We start from the raw sequence: 15779 nt of genomic DNA, 5'->3' as shown, positions 1-15779 counted from the left end.
GCATGTGTGTGACAGAGGCATGGAGAGGAAGACAGATATGAGGGAAGGTATTGAGTTGGCTAAATTAAAAATGCTGTGTTAATTGCAGTATTAAATTACGTTTTATCATTGTAAATACATATTAAGTGTGAGTGTTTTACAGCAGGCTTATGAAACATGTTAGGTCCAAATTGTGAGGAAATAAGGAAAAAAAACATTGAATAAGCTGAAAAAAAACATGTTTTCCAATAAACATAATTTCAGGGTTACAAACACACATACGCAGCCACAGCTACTACAATAAAACTACTTGTTGTTTCATCATCTGTCTCCAAATTAAAATTGTGCTACTGGGTAGAATTTGCTTGTAATTCGGATCTGTATGAAACAGCACTTTTGCATTCATGCCAGAGTTTAAGACCGTTGCTCTCTCTTTACTCCAATTTATTACACATCCCACTTGGTAGAGCACTTTTTTCTCCCCATTTTTTAGCCCCGGTTGTTACTATGGTAAAACACAGGTCTCATTTTACAATTAACACATCACAAGTGACACATTTGTTATTTGAAGTCTTGTCATTGACGACATATCTGAGATCCATGCTGAGATCCGTGCAGTTACAATGGCGTACCGCGCACGTGACGTCACCATCTCATGAGCAACGCCCCTTGCCGCTAAGGTTGGGCAAACAGTGTGAGAGCGCTCGTAGCAACCAGCCATTACACATGCAACAGAAACAACGATATGACCGACTTTTCAGCTGTTAAACTTTCACAAGAGGATGTCCAGGCGCCCGTTTTACTGGTAGAAATGTGGAACAACATACCAACGTTCAGCTCAAACGATGGATTGAGTGTCGAGGGCTCGGAAAGCCTGGAAAACTGGCCGAGTTGATAGGAAGGTAAGTCGTTGTTTTTCTCCTGCTCAAGGTTCATGGCGTCAGCGGGCATTTTTTTTCCTGTTTGTAGTCACCGTCCAGGAATCGGTATAAATTGTCCGGCCCGCCGAACAATTTAGTCCGGCCCAATGGCCAAATGCATTATCATTATCCAACGGCTGTATCTCCTCGCTGCATCGACTGGTCTGCACCAGATTTGTTGTGAGTCATGGGGGAACGCTCAGTGGACGGGCAGGGAAAATGCGTGACAGCATCTGCGGTGGGGGGCGGCCGGCGGTGTGCAAACCTCGCCGGTCAGCTGGCCGGCCAGAGCAGCGGCGGTGGCCAATAGGCCGGAGCGGCGCTTGGCTGCGAGGGCCGATCGACGCCGCTTGCGGCTTTTAACATCCTTCATATGCGGCCTATCAACGTACCTCGAGTCGCTGTTGCGCATTCCCTAACAACAATGTTTAAAAACCATGGTTAGGAGACTTCTTAGACTTAGAAAAAGCGGTAGTTTTACTGAGTAAAACCAAGGGTAACTACAGCGAAAGAGAGGAGGAAAATGCATATTTGCCCTACGTGATATGACGTCACGTTCTAAAAATAGCTCGCTCGCGGTACGCCATTAGCGATGACACTACATGTGGATCAAGCTAGAGTCCACCTCTTTTAAGCGTACTAGCTGGGATCCATGTGGGGCCCGCTAAAAGCACCCTTACCCGGGGCATGTGGTAAGTCAGAGGCCCATGGTAGGGGCCCTCAAAATCAGTCAGAGGCCCACCACACCATCCATTGTCATAAGGCAAAAGCAGGGCTAGGGGCCCTGGTAGTCATAGGGCCTGCTGAAAATATCCTCCACCCGCACCCCTTAACCATTTTCACAAGAGGCCCAAAAGCAGGGCAAGGGCCCTTCCACAACCACATCCACTCTTACCAACGTTCCAGGGTAAGGGTGCTTTCATCAGGGCCCATGGCTGACTAGCAGGAGCAGCTGTGGAGCCCGCTAAAAGCACCCTAAGGGCCTGTGGTTAGTCAGAGGGCCCTGGTAGGAAGTACCCCAACCCTCAAAGGGCCCTTGGTAGCCAAATGTCAGGGGTCCCCACTCCCTCCTTCTTTTCATCAGACACCCTATGAAATAACAATTTATTGTATTGTATAAGTTGAAACAGTTTTGGTCTCAGGCCCCCCCGGGGCCCCTGGCCCCAGAGGGCCCCTGGGCGCCGGCCCCACTGGCCCGGTCCGTAATCCGTCCTTGAATAAAACCATCTGCGGTTGCACTCGCTTCTTGTTACCTCTGATTAAACTCAGCATGTTGAAAGCTAATGTTCCTTCTGACAACAACGTGCACATCCAGTTAGTATTTGGGAGTGTGGTACTCACCTCAACATCGCATAGTTTCAGTGAAGGAATCATTTCCTATCCTTTGTCGCCCAGTGTATATATCAGAGGGTTTCCCACTTTTTCAAAGTGGGAAAAAAGTCCCAATTCGACATTCATCAGATCCGGTGATGCTTTAAACATTTCCAAACAGCATCTAGTGTGTGCGTGCTTATAAAAGTTGTATAAATGTAGCAACAAATGGTGCTTTTCTCTTTAGACAGAGGAGATGCTTCCTGACGCTCAAGTCAAGCATCAAAAAATAGGAGCATGCATATTGTGTAGGACCAATGATGTCAGACCAATGAAGCTTTGGACCAATAGTGTTCCTACCAAAGTTCAAATCCCTGTCAGCAACACTGCACACCTTCAATCCTCTGACCCTTTGATTTGAAGTATATTTTTTGTTCCAATGCATATCTTAATGTATCTGAAAGCATGTTTCACCGTGCTCTAGTGTTATTGAGTTGGCTTAAAAAGTGTTGTGGTAATTTACTAACCACAACGTTCAAGTCTGGTCTGGTGCAAGTGGATAACTGAATTAACACATCTCTGTATCAGTGACGTGCAGTCAGGGGAGGCAAGTGAGGCCAGGCCTCCCTTGTCATCGTGGAAAGAAAGAAAATATATAATAACATAATATGAATTTTGATTCACTCAGTCATTTGTAATAAGTATTTTTTATCTAATTTCCTCATTTTTGATCATATTCTCTTCAAAATCGCAGACTTTTCGCTATTTTTCATATAAATCCTTGGGGGCGCTTGATAGCGAAGCCGGTGAGGCCGCAGCGAGCTTGGCCTCCACCGGGATTGCGCAATCCCATGTTAACTGCGCTGGCTTCCATTCCGTGAATGCATCTTCCTGTCTCTAGATCATAAATGCAATTTTCAAACAGTTATGAACTGATTTTCCACAATTTAATATATGTGGATTACGAATTGTGTTTTAATCATCAAACTGTGTGCAGATAATAACATGTTTTCGTGCTGCTGAGCGATCATAACCTGACTCCGCCAGATAGATTTGCTCCGCATATCCATCTGGAAACCTTCCGTTGAAGTAATTTTGGGAAGGGGCGAAAATACTGGTTAGCTGATTGGCTTATGTTGGTGATAGACGGGCCAAATGAACCAATCAGATTCGTCGTCACTCTGTTACGAGCGACGACGAAAACACAACCACAAGCCAAGCTACTCTTGCTGCTGCAGGTAAAGGCTCGTTAGCTCAGCAAAGAAATACTCTGTAATTCCGATAAAACTTGCTCGATAGCCACGCTAACGCTAGTTTCATCGGCTGAAGCCGCCATGTTCTTTAGACTGAACTGACGCGCTTCCCGTTGCGTCACACCTCAACCCGCCTCAAAGCCAACGCTGATTGGACGTTCGTTTGGTGAACGGCTCCAAATTTTCTTTAACGGAGAGTAGCCAGACTGATCTGCGAGTGAAACCTTGAAAGCTCGCGAGATCAGGATGGTCTCACGAGGCTAGAGCGATCATAAAAGCCAAAGAACTCGTTGTAGGTGAGGCCGGCAGTTCCTTGGCCTCTCGGCAGGGGGCGCTCAAGGGGCACCGCTCGTGATCCTAAAACTGTAGAGTGACAGCAAGTTATGGATGTTTTATTAGCGAGTTTTGCTAAACAAGTAAAGCACTAAAAAGACTCTAAACATACAGCTGGAACGGGACTGATCAAGGAAGGCTTTCCTCCCTGGCAGTGATCTACATTGATACTGAGAGACTTTTAAAACCGAAGAAGATAAAGAGAACTTTTACCGGAAAAATTATATTTTTGTTCAGAAAGAGCTCCGCATGGACTTCATTTATAAGTAGAGGTAAGACAGCGATAATTATTCATGTTTTGTTTTTGTAATATAATGTGCGTAATGTGGGTTATAGTTTTTAAATGTGTTACAAATGCAGAAATCCATCATAACTCATAAACTGTTACCAATCAAACGACAAATAATTTAGTTTTATTATTATTATTCTTTAACAAAGAATCAATATTTTTTCCATGTCTCTTGTTGAATTGATTTGGCTCAATCAGTCTCCTTCAGCACTTTGCAATGAGTCTACTCTGTAGAGTGTATGTATTTGTAAATCTGACTCTGGTGACGTCACTGCTCCCAGCATACCACAAAAATGGCAGAACAGGATAGATTTAAAGAGATTTGCTCTCAGATGGACCTCAGAACAGGGTTAAAATTAGGGAATGGGGGGTGAAATTAATAAGGAATTCTGACCAAGGCATTGCAGTTCCACTTTATATGGACCACAACTCATTGATGCAGCTAAAGAGCATGATGTGGCCCCTTTAATAAAAGTGTACCATAAGTCTAGCCGGCTTACTAAACTAATGATCACATTATGACCAATGAATGAGTGAATTGAAAGAGCAGGAACATTGTTGAAAAATTAACAACATTAAACTCCTCTTATCTCTGTCAGCTTCTGCAATGTGATAACAACAAGCAGTTTTCACACTTCTCAAATGATGTATAAAGAAAAACAGTTGCTTTTATAGCACACAATCCTTATTTTGATGATTACGTCTCTATAGTGCTACAGTGCAAATTCAGTATTCAGTTTTTGAACTGCTGCAGTTTTTTGGTGAAAATGGCGGGAGGTGGGAGGATGAATTATAAGGCATTCTCCCTCGTCCACTTGTGTGAAAAAATACATTAGGTATTCTTGGATCACAGGAGATGTTTTATTTTAAATGTAACTCCCCCCGATTTAAGGGCATAACACCACAACCAGACACTTTTGGGAAAAGAAACGCCACCAAAGTGGTAGATTCAAAGAGAGAGATGGGGGTTTTAAGCAGTGCTCAGTACTGCGAAAGTCCGGACGAAGGAAAACTGTGTTTCATTTCCAACATGAGACCCACAACTGAGAGGAGGTCCTCAATATTGCACAGTGCTGCTCCAGGAAAAACCGCATCCAGAACACCAGCAAGACCAAGGAGTTCATCGTGGACTACAGGAGGTCCAGGAAGACTGAACACGCTCCTCTCTTAATATACGGGGAGGTGGTGGAGCGTGTGTTGAAGGTCCTACAACAGCTCTTCTTTCTCAGGCAACTGAAACGCATTGGACTTTCTGCTCATAAGCCTTTATAGAGCCAGGAGTGAAAGCATTCAGCATGACAATGTGGGATGGCAGCTGCACTGCATTAAATGCGGGTGGTGTAGCTGATTAATTGATCAATTATTGAATAAAAGGCTCCTTTTTGTTGCATTTAATTTTTGGCCCTGTGTTTATTTCACTGCGTCATTATGCTGAAAAAAAAAATCCCCGTGAGGACCCTGGTAGTGTCTTGCCTAAAGACACTAAGACGGTCAGACAAGGGATTGAACCGACAACCTGCCAGCTGCAGGAAACGCCCCCTAACTCCCTCCTCCCACTCTAACAAACAAACTACCGTCTAAATGCAGCTGTTGGTTTTACATGTAAAGTTTGTGGCACTTCAATGCAAAATTTGGAGAAACCGTAGGTGGTATGAAAATAGTGTCTTCAATTTTAAAAAAATATGATGGATTTCTCTAAAAACAGAAAGTTAAACTGTGTTTCTACATGAAAGTATGACAACATAGTGAAGCCTGTAAAATAGTGAATTTTAATTTCTATGTCTCTAATGGGGCATAGAATTGTATTATATCTGTAATTGTTGCTATGGGAGGCCCCAACAATTGTGTTTTTAAAAATGTACACAAATACACTTAAAATGTTTATTTTTGAACAGCTGCTAGGTTATTATGCGTCCGCATGATGCCAAAATGATTTCATTCAAATATCAGCACTTAAGATATCCCTTAGCAGACATTTGAAAACCCACTTTCCATATATTACGGCGATAGAGAAGTACTTGCTTGAATTTATCACGGTTTTTGAGATACTTTGCTCAGTAAGTGTGAAGATGTTTTCCTGCATTTGGAAAAAACAAAAGGTATGAACCTGATTCTTTGTGTAATCTGCTGATTTGACTTAATGCACTAAGATGATTTCCACTCAATTTGATCGTAATTTAGTTTGACTTGTTGCTACTAATTTGTGAAAAGGTAACATTATCAAACTTAAATATCTGTTTTTACAACCTTTTAACAGAAAAGCCCTCCAGGGGATGTACGCTCTGGAGATGGTGATAGCGCAAGTCTGCAGAAGAGGTAAAGTTTTATAACAATCCTAACTTGTTTCCATGTAGTTTTAATTTATCAGATTTTATTTTCCTGTATCAAATGACTTGGACACCCACAAATTTGACATTTTCTGCTTATTTTTCTGATATCAGGCTACAGAGAGAGGCATGGTCTCCCATTTCCACCACAACCCCTGATACCAGCGAGGCTCCCAGGACTAGAAAAACCTCCTTCTGGCAACGCTGGTCTCTTCATAACAAGGTATGTATAGCAGAGCTGATCATTTTAGTTAATAAGCAGCAAAGAAAAGTGGTTGTAATTTATGAGTGTCAGCACAGTCTGAGCTCATCTGTGTGTATTTAGAAGAAAAAGCAGACCCATCTCCCACAAAATGTGGACAGGGTCACAATCCTGTCACCCTCTGTGACAGAAAGGAGGTAAAATAAAACTTCATCAACAGCAGTTTTATATTTTATTATTTTATGTAGGAAAAACTCCCTAACTCCCTCCTCCCACTCTAACAAACTACCGTCTAAATGCAGCTGTTGGTTTTACATGTAAAGTTTGTGGCACTTCAATGCAAAATTTGGAGAAACCGTAGGTGGTATGAAAATAGTGTCTTCAATTTTAAAAAAATATGATGGATTTCTCTAAAAACAGAAAGTTAAACAGTGTTTCTACATGAAAGTATGACAACATAGTAAAGCCTCAAAATAGTGAATTTTAATTTCTATGTCTCTAATGGGGCATAGAATTGTATTATATCTCTAATTGTTGCTATGGGAGGCCCCAACAATTGTGTTTTTAAAAATGTACACAAATACACTTAAAATGTTTATTTTTGAACAGCTGCTAGGTTATTATGCGTCCGCATGATGCCAAAATGATTTCATTCAAATATCAGCACTTAAGATATCCCTTAGCAGACATTTGAAAACCCACTTTCCATATATTACGGCGATAGAGAAGTACTTGCTTGAATTTATCACGGTTTTTGAGATACTTTGCTCAGTAAGTGTGAAGATGTTTTCCTGCATTTGGAAAAAACAAAAGGTATGAACCTGAGTCTTTGTGTAATCTGCTGATTTGACTTAATGCACTAAGATGATTTCCACTCAATTTGATCGCAATTTAGTTTGACTTGTTGCTACTAATTTGTGAAAAGGTAACATTATCAAACTTTAATATCTGTTTTACAACTTTTTAACAGAAAAGCCCTCCAGGGGATGTACGCTCTGGAGATGGTGATAGCGCAAGTCTGCAGAAGAGGTAAAGTTTTATAACAATCCTAACTTGTTTCCATGTAGTTTTAATTTATCAGATTTTATTTTCCTGTATCAAATGACTTGGACACCCACAAATTTGACATTTTCTGCTTATTTTTCTGATATCAGGCTACAGAGAGAGGCATGGTCTCCCATTTCCACCACAACCCCTGCTACCAGCGAGGCTCCCAGGACTAGAAAAACCTCCTTCTGGCAACGCTGGTCTCTTCATAACAAGGTATGTATAGCAGAGCTGATCATTTTAATTAATAAGCAGCAAAGAAAAGTGGTTGTAATTTATGAGTGTCAGCACAGTCTGAGCTCATCTGTGTGGATTTAGAAGAAAAAGCAGACCCATCTCCCACAAAATGTGGACGAGGTCACAATCCTGTCACCCTCTGTGACAGAAAGGAAGTAAAATAAAACTTCATCAACAGCAGTTTTATATTTTATTATTTTATGTAGGAAAAACTCCCTAATTCCCTCCTCCCACTCTAACAAACTACCGTCTAAATGCAGCTGTTGGTTTTACATGTAAAGTTTGTGGCACTTCAATGCAAAATTTGGAGAAACCGTAGGTGGTATGAAAATAGTGTCTTCAATTTTAAAAAAATATGATGGGTTTCTGTAAAAACAGAAAGTTAAACTGTGTTTCTACATGAAAGTATGACAACATAGTAAAGCCTCAAAAATAGTGAATTTTAATTTCTATGTCTCTAATGGGGCATAGAATTGTATTATATCTCTAATTGTTGCTATGGGAGGCCCCAACAATTGTTTTTAAAAATGTACACAAATACACTTAAGATGTTTATTTTTGAACAGCTGCTAGGTTATTATGCGTCCGCATGAAGCTAAATTGATTTCATTCAAATATCAGCACTTAAGATATCCCTTAGCAGACATTTGAAAACCCACTTTCCATATATTACAGCGATAGAGAAGTACTTGCTTAAATTGAACACAGTTTTTGAGATACTTTGCTCAGTACGTGTGAAGATGTTTTCCTGCATTTGGAAAAAACAAAAGGTATGAACCTGATTCTTTGTGTAATCTGCTGATTTGACTTAATGCACTAAGATGATTTCCACTCAATTTGATCGTAATTTAGTTTGACTTGTTGCTACTAATTTGTGAAAAGATAACATTATCAAACTTTAATATCTGTTTTTACAACTTTTTAACAGAAAAGCCCTCCAGGGGATGTACGCTCTGGAGATGGTGATAGCACAAGTCTGCAGAAGAGGTAAAGTTTTATAACAATCCTAACTTGTTTCCATGTAGTTTTAATTTATCAGATTTTATTTTCCTGTATCAAATGACTTGGACACCCACAAATTTGACATTTTCTGCTTATTTTTCTGATATCAGGCTACAGAGAGAGGCATGGTCTCCCATTTCCACCACAACCCCTGCTACCAGCGAGGCTCCCAGGACTAGAAAAACCTCCTTCTGGCAACGCTGGTCTCTTCATAACAAGGTATGTATAGCAGAGCTGATCATTTTAATTAATAAGCAGCAAAGAAAAGTGGTTGTAATTTGTGAGTGTCAGCACAGTCTGAACTCATCTGTGTGGATTTAGAAGAAAAAGCAGACCCATCTCCCACAAAATGTGGACAGGGTCACAATCCTGTCACCCTCTGTGACAGAAAGGAGGTAAAACAGCAGTTTTCATCAACAGCGGTTTTATATTTTATTATTTTATGTAGGAAAAACTCCCTAATTCCCTCCTCCCACTCTAACAAACTACCGTCTAAATGCAGCTGTTGGTTTTACATGTAAAGTTTGTGGCACTTCAATGCAAAATTTGGAGAAACCGTAGGTGGTATGAAAATAGTGTCTTCAATTTTAAAACAATATGATGGATTTCTCTAAAAACAGAAAGTTAAACTGTGTTTCTACATGAAAGTATGACAACATAGTGAAGCCTAAAAATAGTGAATTTTAATTTCTATGTCTCTAATGGGGCATAGAATTGTATTATATCTCTAATTGTTGCTATGGGAGGCCCCAACAATTGTGTTTTTAAAAATGTACACAAATACACTTAAAATGTTTATTTTTGAACAGCTGCTAGGTTATTATGCGTCCGCATGATGCCAAAATGATTTAATTCAAATATCAGCACTTAAGATATCCCTTAGCAGACATTTGAAAACCCACTTTCCATATATTACGGCGATAGAGAAGTACTTGCTTAAATTGAACACAGTTTTTGAGATACTTTGCTCAGTAAGTGTGAAGATGTTTTCCTGCATTTGGAAAAAACAAAAGGTAGGAACCTGATTCTTTGTGTAATCTGCTGATTTGACTTAATGCACTAAGATGATTTCCACTCAATTTGATCGTAATTTAGTTTGACTTGTTGCTACTAATTTGTGAAAAGATAACATTATCAAACTTAAATATCTGTTTTTACAACTTTTTAACAGAAAAGCCCTCCAGGGGATGTACGCTCTGGAGATGGTGATAGCGTAAGTCTGCAGAAGAGGTAAAGTTTTATAACAATCCTAACTTGTTTCCATGTAGTTTTAATTTATCAGATTTTATTTTCCTGTATCAAATGACTTGGACACCCACAAATTTGACATTTTCTGCTTATTTTTCTGATATCAGGCTACAGAGAGAGGCATGGTCTCCCATTTCCACCACAACCCCTGATACCAGCGAGGCTCCCAGGACTAGAAAAACCTCCTTCTGGCAACGCTGGTCTCTTCATAACAAGGTATGTATAGCAGAGCTGATCATTTTAATTAATAAGCAGCAAAGAAAAGTGGTTGTAATTTATGAGTGTCAGCACAGTCTGAGCTCATCTGTGTGGATTTAGAAGAAAAAGCAGACCCATCTCCCACAAAATGTGGACAGGGTCACAATCCTGTCACCCTCTGTGACAGAAAGGAGGTAAAACAGCAGTTTTCATCAACAGCGGTTTTATATTTTATAATTTTATGTAGGAAAAACTCCCTAATTCCCTCCTCCCACTCTAACAAACTACCGTCTAAATGCAGCTGTTGGTTTTACATGTAAAGTTTGTGGCACTTCAATGCAAAATTTGGAGAAACCGTAGGTGGTATGAAAATAGTGTCTTCAATTTTAAAACAATATGATGGATTTCTCTAAAAACAGAAAGTTAAACTGTGTTTCTACATGAAAGTATGACAACATAGTGAAGCCTAAAAATAGTGAATTTTAATTTCTATGTCTCTAATGGGGCATAGAATTGTATTATATCTGTAATTGTTGCTATGGGAGGCCCCAACAATTGTGTTTTTAAAAATGTACACAAATACACTTAAAATGTTTATTTTTGAACAGCATTGCTAATTTATTATTTTTAACTTGTTGCTACTTATTTGTGAAAAGGCAACATTATCAAACTTAAATATCTGCTTTTACAACTTTTAAACAGATAAGCCCTCAAAGTGATGTACGCTCTGGGAATGGCGTTAGCTTAAGTCTTCAGAAGAGGTAAAGTTTTATAACAATCCTAATTTGTTTCCACGTGGTTTTAATAATTTTTTTTCCCCTGCCACAAATGACTTGGACATCCAAAACCTGACATTTTCTGCTTATCTTGCTGATATCAGCCAGCAGACAGAAGCACCATCTCCTTCTACCATCACAACCAGCGAGGCTCCTAGAACTAGAAAAACCTCCTACTGGAATTGTTGGCGTCTTCTTAACAAGGTATGTATAGCAGAGCTGATTATTTTAATAAATAAGCAGCAAAGAAAAGGGGTTGCAATTTTTAAATCTCAGCATGGTCTGACTGATTTCATCTGTGTATACTTAAAAGAAAAAGCAGAGCCATCTGCAACAAGATGTGGACGCGGTCACAATCCGTTCACCCTCAGTGACAGAAATGAGGTAAATTAAAACTTCATCAACTGCAGTTTAATATTCTATCATCTATTTTTAAGTTGTCGTTATAGAGGTGTATGCCACCACAGAATTAATTTTATTTTTTTCTTTATTTTACAGTTGTTGCACAAGTGAGAAGTCTCAGGGAGGAGAGACTAGTGTCGAGTTCAGGGCCTCACCTGTTCTTGACAGTCCTGTCTCTGCTCACCATGAGCCGCATCTCCAAGCAGTCCAACAATTCTCCACCACGTATGAGTTTCTTTACATTAGACTTTTTAGAGGTCAACCCGGTTTCAGTCATTACAAAGTAAAATATAATTATACAAATACAGATGTGAGATTGTTTTGCCCCAGGAATCATTGGTTACTTGTTTAGTTTTTTCTCCACTTGTCCTCAAATTAAACTAATAACTGTCTTGTGGACAGTCTTAATTTTTTGTGTCTTCTTCATAGTATACAATGCACTGGTGATTTTGGGGATGTCGAAGATGGAGGACTGGATGGTTCTCCTGCATCTTCCAGAGAAGGAGACTCCCAAACTGGCCAAAACAGCAGAGTGGAAGATACTGTCTTGTCCTCTACTGCCTCAGCACAGATGTGAGTTATTATTTAGAGCTCAATAATATTTATATTTTATAGTTTTTCCAAGTTCCAAGTCATGTTGATCTGTTTTTGTGTGGTGATTTTTGTGTTGCTTCATTACCAGCATAAACAACCAAGAGGACTGCAAACGAGAGGCTGATGTCCAAGACAACATCCAACCTGCGTCTGAAAGTCAAGACAAGACTCCCGAGAAAGATTGGTATGAAAACTGTCTAGTCTGGATTCAGAATGTTTGAATAGAATCATGCATATGCATATGCACTTACACACAATTTCTCTGTTTCAACACTCAATATATATTTGACCTCCCTTAACTATCACAAAATATTCTGCTGCAGAATTAAAAACTAGGTACTTGGCATATTATGGTCTGCATGTTTACGTATTAAGAATGTTGTGTAATTACAGACGTCTGAATGTATTTGCGTTCTCTTTCCAGCCCTTGAAGAGCTAACGCACCTGCCATCAGGGCTTGCAAAATGAGTCACATTTCTTTAACTTTTCCACATATAGTCACATTACAACCAAAAATACAAATACATTTTATTGGAGTCTTATGTGAAAGACAAAGTGGTATACAACTGTGATGTAGCAAGAAACTAATACATGGTCTCTTTTTTTAACAAATAAAAAACTAAAAAGAGCAACGTGCAAAAGTATTCAGCACCCCCCAGTAAATATTTCTTGGAACCGCGTTGTGCGGTAATTACAGCTGCAAGTCTCTGCCAGTTTTCCACGTCTTGTGACTGAAATTTTTGGCCATTCTTTTTTGCAAATCAGTTCAAGTACAGTCAGATTAGATGTAGAGCGTTTGTGAATAGCAGTTTTCAGACCTTGTCAGATCCAAAGATTCTTGATTTGGTTTAAGTGAGAGGTCGACCGATACAGGTTTTTAAGGCAGATACTGATTATTTTGACAACATGCAAATCGGTACCCGATACGTGAAAAGTAAAAATAATACAATTGAAAATGTTGAGTACAACACAAAGTATCCATCTTTTAATAATAATATTATTAATAAACATAAAAACACTTTTGACATTCTCTTTAATTTCATAGTAACATCTAAACAATTATATTTAATTACTCAAATGCAGACTTTGGTGAATTAAAATCTGCTATTAATTTGATTATTAAAATTGGCTGATTACAGCAAGTGTTTTCAAAGAACTGACCCAAATACTGTTCTTATACTGCTAGACCAAAAAAAAGTTAAATTTTTTATTGTTAAAGAGTCAAATTAAATTATTCAAAATAATCTATAAACTTGGTGAATACAACAATTGAGCAAAACCCTTTTTTAAATTTTGGATCTAAAATAATTTACACGTTAATTTTCAACAAAAAATCTGACATTTAAAATAGTCATATTTTGCTGAGCAGGTAAAACGTTAATGTTATTGTTTTGGTTTTAAAAAACAATTGTTCATTTTTCGTTCCTTTGACTTGACAATTTTGGCCCATGTACCGAAAAGTTAGGACACCTCTGCTGTAGAGGCAACTGCAGTAAATGGATGAAAACTCATTTACATGTCAGACATGTATGAAAAAGGGTGAAATAAAAAGCTTCTAACTTGTGGCAAAGCTCCTTTTAAAAAACACAAAACATTAACGATGGCTAGCAAACAATATAGAACATTTAAAATATAACAAAAAATAAATAAACACTTAATTGTTTGTGCACTTCATGTAGCAGCACATAGCCTATGTAATGCAAATTACGTTCCAGAGAAATGTTCTGTTTGACTTATATATTAAACGTATTTGCTCTACTTAAAAAATGACCATGTTTTACTATCCTATCCATTCTGCTTAAACTGGCCTGAAGGAAACTGTCAAAGACACCGTCTTACTTCAACTAGCTTTGTGACTCTCAAACTAAACTTAATAACAGCGACAAAAGATTTTTCTTGTTGTGGGGAGGAGGAGGAAAACCTCCTAGACTGACCACTGCTAAACATTATTTTCTGCAAAGTTAAATGCTTCAAGTGTTGTGATTATTTTTATGCGCATACATGGCTTCATATCAACGAGCACTAACACAGCGGTGGCAGGTGGCCAGCTGGAGATCAGACATGTTTTTTTTTAGACAGTTTTTTTAGGAGTTTTATACCGACTTTAGCAGCTTAACCACCATTTACAAACCAGCATTGACCTGCGAGTTTCATTGAGTGGAAGTAAAAAACCCTGCTCCGTTCTCAGTAAAACAGCTGTTCCCACCCGCTCACAGTGACTGACATTCAAAGGGCAAATACCCGCTAAATTGTCAATCAGTCTGACATTAGCAGGCGCTCTCTGCCAGGGAGGCAGCGGCAGACGTATGCGCGTCACGGGACGTCAAAAAAGCATAGGTGGCTGAATGCGCCAATGGATCGGCCAATGCATGCAGGTGTATCGTCCATCCGATACAACAGAAAACACAAATATTGTATTTATTAACTGTCTGATTTAGTATTTGCCCTTTGAATGTCTGCCTCGGTCACTGTGAGCGGGGAAGGGGAACAGCGGTTCACTGAGAATGGAGCAGGGTTTTTACTTCATTTTCACTCACAGAAACTCGCGTGTCAATGTTGGCTTTTAAAATGTTTAAGTCGGTATAAAACTCCATCCCAGCTGTCTAAAAAAAACATGTTGTTTCCAGCTGGCACCAACGCTGTGGTTAGTGCTCGTTGCCATGAAGAGGTCGGCCGTGTACACGCAATGAAAACAATCACAACACTTATAGCATTTAACTTTGTAGAAAATAATGTTCAGCGGTGGCCTTTTTCTTCCTCCTCGTCCCCACAAACAAGAAGTTCTTTTCTCCGCTGTCATTAAGTTTAGTTTCAGAGTCGGCATGCTATTTGAAGGTAAGACGTGTGGTGGAGCAGGAAAGATGTGACAGAGTGGTGTAGATTGGCTACGAGCGCTCTTTCGTGTGTTGCGTATGTGAGCGTCCTTCCTCTGTGTGTCCATCTTTGACAGTTTCCTTCAGGACAGTTAGAGCAGAATGGGATTTGGATATAAAAACATGGACATTTTTTAAGTAGAAAAAATAAGTTTAATATATAAATAAACAGAAGATGTTCTCCAGGAGGCAATTTGCATTGGCCTGCCTGTCTCCTTATAAACTTTCCAGCACTTTCCACCCTCTCAATGCAGCCCAGCTCTTACTCATTAGTTCCACCTGTCCGTTCCTAATTAAGCCTGGATTCAGTGCACGTGCCAACACCTCTACTTAAACCTCCGTCAGTCTGCTCTTCTCCGCTGGGATCGTCATCATTCTTCATCCAAACCTCGTCCTGGCTCGTGTTTCTCACGCCTGCTAGTCAGAGCCTCCTACGCCTGCTAGCCAGAGCCTCATACGCCTGCTAGCCAGAGCCTCCTACGCCTGTTAGCCAGAGCTTCCTACACCTGCTAGCCAGAGCTTCCTACCTGCTAGCCAGAGCTCCTACACCTGCTAGCCAGAGCTTCCTACGCCTGCTAGCCAGAGCTCCTACGCCTGCTAGCCAGAGCCTCCTACGCCTGCTAGCCAGAGCTTCCTACCCTGCTAGCCAGAGCTTCCTACGCCTCTAGCCAGAGCTTCCTTCCTACACCTGCTAGCCAGAGCTTCCTACACCTGCTAGTCAGAGCTTCCTACACCTGCTAGCAAGAGCTTCCTAGGCCTGCTAGCCAGAGCTTCCTACGCCTGCTAGC

At 39.9% G+C, this 15779-nt stretch overlaps 1 long non-coding RNA gene across 1 annotated transcript; it reads left to right on the top strand.

The window, feature by feature from the left end:
• The first annotated feature begins 12226 nt into the window (after positions 1–12226).
• On the top strand, positions 12227–12627 carry LOC118562428. Its single transcript, XR_004930614.1, has 2 exons — positions 12227–12302; positions 12543–12627. It is a non-coding gene; the product is annotated as an uncharacterized LOC118562428 (long non-coding RNA).
• Positions 12628–15779: the final 3152 nt, after the last annotated feature.

This window comes from Fundulus heteroclitus, unplaced genomic scaffold (assembly GCF_011125445.2).
Source record: "Fundulus heteroclitus isolate FHET01 unplaced genomic scaffold, MU-UCD_Fhet_4.1 scaffold_915, whole genome shotgun sequence".
NCBI classification, from domain to species: Eukaryota; Metazoa; Chordata; class Actinopteri; order Cyprinodontiformes; family Fundulidae; genus Fundulus; species Fundulus heteroclitus.
This window is presented reverse-complemented; position numbering and strand designations above follow the sequence as displayed.